This window comes from Dendrobates tinctorius, unplaced genomic scaffold (genome assembly GCF_039654945.1).
Source record: "Dendrobates tinctorius isolate UK_male_01 unplaced genomic scaffold, ASM3965494v1 ptg000120l, whole genome shotgun sequence".
Classification (NCBI taxonomy): Eukaryota; Metazoa; Chordata; class Amphibia; order Anura; family Dendrobatidae; genus Dendrobates; species Dendrobates tinctorius.
The window spans coordinates 40,303,710-40,312,742 of record NW_027361788.1 but is presented as its reverse complement, the minus strand read 5'-3'; positions in this window follow the sequence as shown (position 1 = coordinate 40,312,742).

The window sequence follows — 9,033 nt, the reverse complement described above, 5'->3', positions numbered from 1 at the left end:
CGGTGTGGGAAGGAACCGTCTTGGTACGTTGTGTCAACCTGGAAGATCAGGATATCGCCCAGAAGCCCCGGGCCGAAATGGCCAAACTAGTAAGGCCTTTGGAGGAGATGCTGCCGGACCCCGCAGTCCAGTTGAGGGTGCAACCCGAAGATCCCTAGGCAGTAATAGTATGAACCCAACAGGCTGCCGCATTCTCGGCCCAAGAAAAAGGTCGAGTCATCCTGGAGAGAATGCGGGCTGAACTTTCCGGCCTAGCGCCAGCCCAGCTTCTTCAAGTAGAGACGCTTCTTGGACAATTTTACAGTGTCTTTGCCAGCCACGAGGATGACTTTGGATGTACCATGGCCATCACGCATGGGATCCCCACGGCAGGAGCGGCCCCTATCCGGGAGCGATACCGGCAGATACCACCGCAGCTATACCAGGAAGTGAAAACTCTGTTAGCCCAAATGCTCCGGAAGGGGGTCATATGAGAAAGCCAAAGCTCTTGGGCAGCCCTTATTGTCCTGGTTCGGAAAAAAGATGGCACCCTGCATTTTTGCGTGGATTATTGGAAGTTGAACGCCTGCACCATCAAGGATTCGTATCCACTGCCCCGCATAGAAGAGTCCCTGTCCGCCCTGGGGAACACGACATATTTTTCAACCCTTGACCGGGCCAGTGGATACTGGCAGGTGCCGTTGTCAAAGGAAGACAGAGCCAAGACGGCATTCATCCTTCCCATGGGACTGTTCGAGTTCAATCCGATGCCGTTTGGGCTGGCCAACGCCCCAGGAACTTTCCAGCAGTTGATGGAGCGGTGTCTAGGAGGCCACAACTTTGAAGCCACGTTGATATACCTGGACGATATTATCATCTATTCCGCCATGTTCGAGGACCACCTGAGGCGGTTGGGACAGGTGCTCGGCCAGCTGCAGAAGTGCGGGTTAAAGGTAAAGCTGTTGTGAGTTCATTTTCTGGTCTACCAGTTGTGATTTCTTCTTCCAGGCTCCCTCTGGTGATAACAGGAGGTAGTGGGGCTGATTTAATCAGTAGAGATCTGCCACCTGATAATGAGGATGACGATTGGACCTCAGGAATCTCAGATTGGATTTAAGACAGCCGACGCCCTACTCTGGTGCTGGTGATTCCTTCTGCTTGTCAGGTCTTGGTTCTCAGCTCTGTTCCAGTCAGCTCAAGCTAAGTTTCTCTGCTAATGTTCACACTTGATTTTGTTGTTCTATTCAGTTTTTTGTGTGGTCAGCCAGCCCCGGTTGGGGCTGTGCTGAATTTCCACTCTTATTTATCTGTATTTGCCAATTTGCTTTTTGTCCCTTATTAGATTGGCCTCTTTTTGCTCTGTCTCAGAATATTTCAGAGTGCTGATATAGTGGGAGAAGTCTAGTGACTTCAGGGTTAATTTTGTTATCAGAAGTGTTGGACATTATTTTGTAAGGTTTTGGGCAGATTGCAGACAGTGTCTTTCCTTTCCTCTCCTTTCTAGTTAGTTTGGGCCCCATCGTTTGCTCAGCCTATTTTCCTGCCTGTGTTTGTGTTTTCATCTTGTTTCACCGTCAATACATGTGTGGGGGCTGTCTATTCCTTTGGGGTCTGCTCTGGGGCAGTTAGTTTTCCCCTTTTCTTGCTTTAGGCTTATTTAGTCCTCCGGCCGTGACAAGGCGTCTAGGTTCATCGTAGGTACGCTCCACGGCTGCTGCTAGTTGTGTGGTTAGGATCAGGGATCTGCAATCTGCATAGTTACCAACCTCTCTGGTTTTCTGGGCTTAGCATGTTTAGGTTTTTTCCTCCTCGGTGACCCATTCATAACAGAATCACCAGCCATACCACAGATTCTAGGGTACTCAAAAGCAGGAAAAAGTTGTTAAAAAAAAAAAAGTGTCAGAATTTTTTTTTTAATATTTTTTCCTCTTTTTCTCTGGGGCCATAGGAGGATTTTTTTTTCCTAATGGAGATTAAGCAATTGTCTGATCGTGTGGAGCAACTTGCTGCTTAAGTACAGGGAATTTCCACCTACCTCATTCAGTCACATGCTGCTGAACCTAAGATCCCTACTCCTGATGTGTTTTCTGGGGATCGGTCTAAATTTCTGAATTTTAAGAATAATTGGAAATTATTTCTTGCCTTGAAGCCTAACTCATCGGTGAGCTCTGTGCAGCAGGTTAAAATTGTCATCTCCTTGCTGCGCGGCGATCCCCAGGATTGGGCTTTTTCTCTGACACCTGAAAATCCTATTCTGACTAATGTGGATGCATTTTTTGAAGCCTTGGGTTTGTTGTATGATGAACCTAATGCTGCTGATCAAGCTGAGAGAACCCTGTTGGCATTAAACCAGGGTCAGGATTCTGCAGAGTTATACTGTCAAAAATTCCGAAAGTGGGCGGTCCTTACTACATGGAATGATAGTACTTTGGCAGCTCTCTTTTGGAAGGGTTTATCAGAGACCGTAAAAGATGTTATGGTGGGATTTCCTGTTTCCTCTGGTCTGGATGATTCCATGTCATTAGCCATTCAAGTTGATCGGTGTTTACGTGAACGTAAAATTCCATGGGAGGCGCTGCCACCTTTTGAACAAACGTCTGAACCTATGCAATGTGATGGGATTTTGTCTAGGGCGCAATGTCAGGAGTTTAGAAGGCGTAATAAGCTATGTTTTTTTCTGTGGAGATGCCTCTCATACTATTTCTGTCTGCCCTAAACGAGAGAAACGTTTTGCACACACATTTGCTGTGGGCAGTGTACAACCTAACTTTCTTTTGGCAATTACACAGATCTGCTCCTTATCCACGTTTTCCACGAAGGCTTTTGTGGATTCAGGAGCAGCGTTGAATCTAATGGATTTGGAATTTGCTAGACGTTTTGGTTTTTCCATGATGCCTCTGCGGATGCCTATTCCTTTGAGGGGTATTGATGCTATTCCTTTGGCAGAGAATAAACCTCAGTTTTGGACCCAGGTGACAATGCAAGTTGCCCCAGACCACCAAGAAAATTGTAAATTTTTGGTGCTGCATAATTTGCATGATACTATTGTTCTGGGTTTTCCTTGGTTGCAAACTCATAATCCAGTTTTGGATTGGAAATCTGGGTCTGTGGTGAGCTGGGGTTGTCAGTGTGTTCTTAGGGACGGTCCTGTTTTCTCCACCTCTCCTCAGTCTCATGATATTCCTGATTATCTGGCCGATTTTTCTGATGTATTTAGTGAGAGTAAGTCTGCATCTTTGCCTCCTCATAGGAGTTATGACTGTGCAATTGAGTTGATGCCTGGGTGTAAATTTCCCAAGGGTCGGCTTTTCAACTTATCAGTACCCGAACATGATGCTATGCGATCCTATTTTAAGGAGTCGTTGGAGAAGGGTCATATTAGACCATCCTCGTCACCTTTAGGTGCTGGGGTTTTTTTGTGGCCAATAAAGATGGTTCATTAAGACCGTGTATTGATTATCGTTCCCTTAACAAGATGACAGTTAAATATCAGTACCCGTTACCTCTGATGTCTGATTTATTCTCCAGAGTTAAAAGTGCCTGCTGGTTTACTAAGCTTGACCTCAGGGGGGCGTATAATCTTATCCGCATCAAGCACGGGGATGAATGGAAGACGGCGTTTAATACTCCGGAGGGACATTTTGAGTACCTGGTGATGCCTTTTGGGCTCACTAATGCCCCTTCTGTCTTCCAGTCCTTTATGAATGATATTTTCCGTGACTTTGTGGATAAGTTTTTGATCATCTATCTGGATAATATTTTGATTTTTTCTAGTGATTGGGATTCTCATGTGGAACACGTCCGGACTGTGTTCCGGATTTTGAGGGAGAATTCCCTGTTTGTTAATGCCTCTTTGGTGTACAGAGGATTTCATTTTTGGTATTTATCTTATCTCCATCAACTATTGAAATGCTCCCGGCCAAGGTACAGGCCATTTATGATTGGGTTCAGCCTACTTCTTTGAAGGCCCTCCAGAAGTTTTTGGGTTTTGCTAATTTCTATCGTAAATTTATAGGCAATTTTTCTGGTATTGTCAAACCACTGACTGATCTGACCAAGATGGGCGCTGATGTGCTGAATTGGTCTCCTGAGGATATCACAGCATTTCAGGAGCTTATGCAGAGATTTACTTCAGCTCCAGTTTTACGGCAACCTGATGTCTCACTTCCATTTCAGGTGGAGGTAGATGCTTCTGAGATTGGTGCAGGAGCTGTTTTGTGCCAAAAAGACCCTGTGACTTCTAAGATGAATCCCTGTGCCTTCTTTTCTCAAAAGTTCTCCCCATCTCAATGCAACTATGACGTGGGGAATCGGGAATTGTTGGCCATGAAATGGGCATTTGAGGAGTGGAGACATTGCTTGGAGGGAGCTAGTCATCAAGTTGTGGTCCTCACCGATCACAAGAATTTGATTTATCTGGAGTCAGCCAAACGCTTGAATCCTAGACGGGCTAGATGGGCCTTATTTTTCACGCGTTTTAATTTTGTGGTCTCTTTTCTTCCGGGCACTAAGAATGTTAAGGCAGACGCCCTTTCTGGGAGTTTCTTTGCCGATTCTCTTAATGTGACCGAGCCTACTACCATCCTAGGTGAGGGGGTAGTTCTTTCTGCCATTTCGCCCGATTTGAGACGCGCCCTGGAGGAAGGAGGATAAACCTGAGCGTTGCCCTATGGGAAAATTGTATGTTCCTGACCAGTGGAGAAAGAGAGTGATGTCTGAAATTCATTGCTCCGCATTGGCTGGTCATCCAGGTATTTTTGGTACCAGAGATTTGGTGAGTCGGTCCTTTTGGTGGCCTGCCTTATCTCGTGACGTCAGGAATTTTGTACAGTCCTGTAGGACTTGTTCTCGGTCTAAGCCCTGTTCTCGCTCTAGTGGGTTGCTGATGCCCCTGCCTGTGCCCAAGAGGCCATGGACCCATATCTCAATAGATTTTATTTCTGATCTTCCTGTCTCTCAGAGAATGACTGTTATCTGGGTGATTTGTGATAGATTTTCAAAGATGGTCCATCTTGTACCACTCCCAAAGTTGCCATCTTCCGCTGAGTTGGTGCCCTTGTTTTTACAACAGGTGGTTCGGTTACATGGGATTCCTGAGAACATTGTGTCCGACAGAGGAGTTCAGTTTGTTTCCAGATTCTGGAAAGCCTTTTGTTCCAGTCTGGGAATTCAGTTATCCTTCTCCTCCGCATTTCATCCCCAGACCAATGGACAGACTGAGAGAACAAACCAGACCTTGGAGTCTTATTTAAGATGTTTTATATCTGCTGATCAGGATGATTGGGTCTCATTTTTGTCCTTGGCCGAATTCGCGCTGAACAATAGAGCTAGTTCTGCCACTTTGATGTCACCCTTTTTCTGTAATTTTGGGTTTCATTCTCGATTCTCTTCAGGGCAAGTGGAATCTTCGTCCTGCCCAGGTGTGGACACTGTGGTTGAGAGAATGCAGCAGATATGGGACCAAGTGGTGGATAAGTTGTCACTCTCTCAGGAAAAGGCCCAGCGATTTTCCAACCAGCATAGGACTATTGGTCCCCGGTTTAAAGTGGGGGATATGGTTTGGTTGTCGTCTAAGAATATTCCTATGAAGGTTGCATCTCCAAAATTTAAGCCAAGATTTATTGGACCTTATAAGATTTTGGAGATTCTTAATCCTGTTTCTTTTCGATTGGCTCTTCCAGTTACGTTCAAGATCCATAACGTATTTCACAAATCTCTGTTGAAGAGGTTTGTTGAGCCAGTGGTTCCTATGGCAGGGCAGTACGGTGGCTCAGTGGTTAGCGCTGCAGCCTTGCAGCGCTGGAGTCCTGGGTTCGAATCCCACCAAGGACAACATCTGCAAGGAGTTTGTATGTTCTCCCCGTGTTTGCGTGGGTTTCCTCCGGGCACTCCGGTTTCCTCCCACACTCCAAAGAATATAGGGAATATAGATTGTGAGCCCCACCCGGGACAGTGATGAAAATGTGTGCAAACTGTAAAGCGCTGCGGAATATAAAAATAAAGATTTATTTTATTTTTATTATGGCAGCACCTCCTGACCCTGTGTTGGTTGAAGGAAATGTGGAATATGAGGTAGAGAAAATATTGGATTCTCGTTTAGTTAGACGGAGACTCCGGTATTTGGTCAAATGGAAGGGTTATGGCCAGGAGGATAATTCTTGGGTCTCTGCCTCTGATATTCATGCCAATAGATTGGTTCGTGCTTTTCACCGGGCCCATCCTGATCGGCCTGGTGGCGTGGATGAGGGTTCGGTGACCCCTCCTCAAGTGGGGGGTACTGTTGTGAGTTCATTTTCTGGTCTACCAGTTGTGAGTTCTCCTTCCAGGCTCCCTCTTGTGGTAACAGGAGGTAGTGAGGCTGATTTAATCAGTAGAGATCTGCCACCTGATAATGAGGATGACGATTGGACCTCAGGAATCTCAGATTGGATTTAAGACAGCCGACGCCCTACTCTGGTGCTGGTGATTCCTTCTGCTTGTCAGGTCTTGGTTCTCAGCTCTGTTCCAGTCAGCTCAAGCTGAGTTTCTCTGCTACTGTTCACACTTCATTTTGTTGTTCTATTCAGTTTTTTGTGTGGTCAGCCAGCCCCGGCTGGGGCTGTGCAGAATTTCCACTCTTATTTATCTGTATTTGCCAATTTGCTTTTTGTCCCTTATTAGATTGGCCTCTTTTTGCTCTGTCTCAGAATATTTCAGAGTGCTGATATAGTGGGGGAAGTCTAGTGACTTCAGGGTTAATTTTGTTATCAGAAGTGTTGGACATTATTTTGTAGGGTTTTGGGCAGATTGCAGACAGTGTCTTTCCTTTCCTCTCCTTTCTAGTTAGTTTGGGCCCCATCGTTTGCTCAGCCTATTTTCCTGCCTGTGTTTGTGTTTTCATCTTGTTTCACCGTCAATACATGTGTGGGGGCTGTCTATTCCTTTGGGGTCTGCTCTGGGACAGTTAGTTTTCCCCTTTTATTGCTTTAGGCTTATTTAGTCCTCCGGCCGTGACGGGGCATCTAGGTTCATCGTAGGTACGCTCCAAGGCTGCTGCTAGATGTGTGATTAGGATCAGGGATCTGCAATCTGCATAGTTACCAACCTCTCTGGTTTTTCTGGGCTTAGCATGTTTAGGTTTTTTCCTCCTCGGTGACCCATTCATAACATAAATCCCCAGAAATGCCACCTGTTCCGCACCCAAATCGAGTACCTGGGGCATACCGTCTCGGCAGAGGGCGTTCGACCATCCCTGGAAAAGGTCGCTGCCATTCAGGGGTGGCCTACCCCCGAGGCGGTGAAGGACGTGCGGTCCTTCTTGGGGTTTGCCGGCTACTACCGTCGGTTCGTGAAGAATTTTGCACGCCGAGCTCGAGGCCTGCAAGACCTGCAGAAGGGGGCTCCCGCCAGGGTGAATGGACGGAAGATTCAGTGGCAGCAACCGCAAAAGGATGCGTTTCAAGATCTCAAAGCTGCTCTCTCTCGGACGCCCCGGTATTGGCATATGCGGATTTCTCGCAACCGTTCATCCTGCATACCGACGGGAGCCTCCAGGGACAAGAAGCTGTGTTGTCACAGGTGCAGGACGGCCGGGAGAAAGTGATCGCCTATGGTAGCCGGTCACTGCACGACTCAGAACGCAACCCGAACAATTACAGCTCCTTTAAGCTCGAGCTCCTCGCAGTAGTGTGGGCAATGACGGAGCGATTCGCAGAGTACCTGGCGGGCTCTGAAGTAGTAGTGCGGACCGATAACAACCCGTTAGCCCATTTGGAGAATGCCAAACTGGGGGCCCTCGAGCAGCGGTTGGTGGCTCGGATGGCCAAATTCAATTATAAGATCATCTACAAATGGGGAGCTGAAAACATGCACGCCGACGCGCTCTCCAGAATCCGACACACCACCCCAGGGAGAAGTCGAGATGACGAATTAGAAGCAGATGAGACACCGTTCGCCCTCACCACCGCCGCGCTTACAGTCAACACGCAAGAAGCGCCTCATCCGGGGCTCCTAGGAGGGATGCTGGAACAGCCCCGCGACAAATGGATTCAGCAGAAACAAGAAGATACAGAAATTGGACTTCTGCGCCGATGGGTGGCCACCGGTAAATTGCCCATGGGCTCACAGAGACAGACTTTTACCCAAGATATGTTGCTGATGTTGCGCCAGTGGGAAAAACTAGTCATCAAAAAGGGACTATTATATCGAAAAGCCATGTCACGAGTCACTTCAGCTACGACATGGCAGGTGATCGTGCCCGGAGCCCATCTCAACCAACTGGCCCGGCAAGCCCATGAGAAGGGGGCTCATTTTGGTGCTCAAAAGACTTTATACAATGGTTGCAGCAGAAAGTGTACCACCCACGCTTGCACGCTGCTGTAGAAGAAGTCTGTCGAACCTGCCACCCGTGCAAGCTCGCTAAACCCCCCGCGCAACGAGCCCCGGTGCAAACTATTGTAACATCAGCCCCTCTGGAGCTTCTTACGGTGGACAATCTGACCATAGGTGCTCCCTATCAGGGGTATGAACATTGTCTCGTTATGGTGGACCATTTCACCAAGTTCGCTGTGGTCACCACCACCCGAGACCAAACAGCGGAGTCGGTCACCTATGCGATTTGTAAGAACTTTATTCAAGTGTACGGCTGTCCACAATGAATACATTCGGACCAAGGAGTGTGCTTCCTAGGAAAAGTCATGGAAGAGCTACACCATCTTTACGGTATCGATAAATCGCGGACTACGCCGTACCACCCGCAGGGACACGGAGCCTGCAAATGATTCAATCGTACGCTATTCCGAATGCTGTGCACCCTGGAGAGCGACCGTAAGACGAGCTGGTGTGGGTATATAACAATCGGTTACACCCCCTACTCATTGCCGTTCGAACAGGAAGGCAAAGGAATTTTGGAGGTGGAATTGAATCCAGAGGAACCCCAACCCTGGACCGGGGTATCCTCGTGGGTCCGAAACCACCGGCACAGGCTGCAGACCCTCCACCGTATCGTCCATACAAAGCTCCAGGATCTAGAACACCAGGGGGGAGCACTGCCCCCACCCATTGACTTTCAGACTG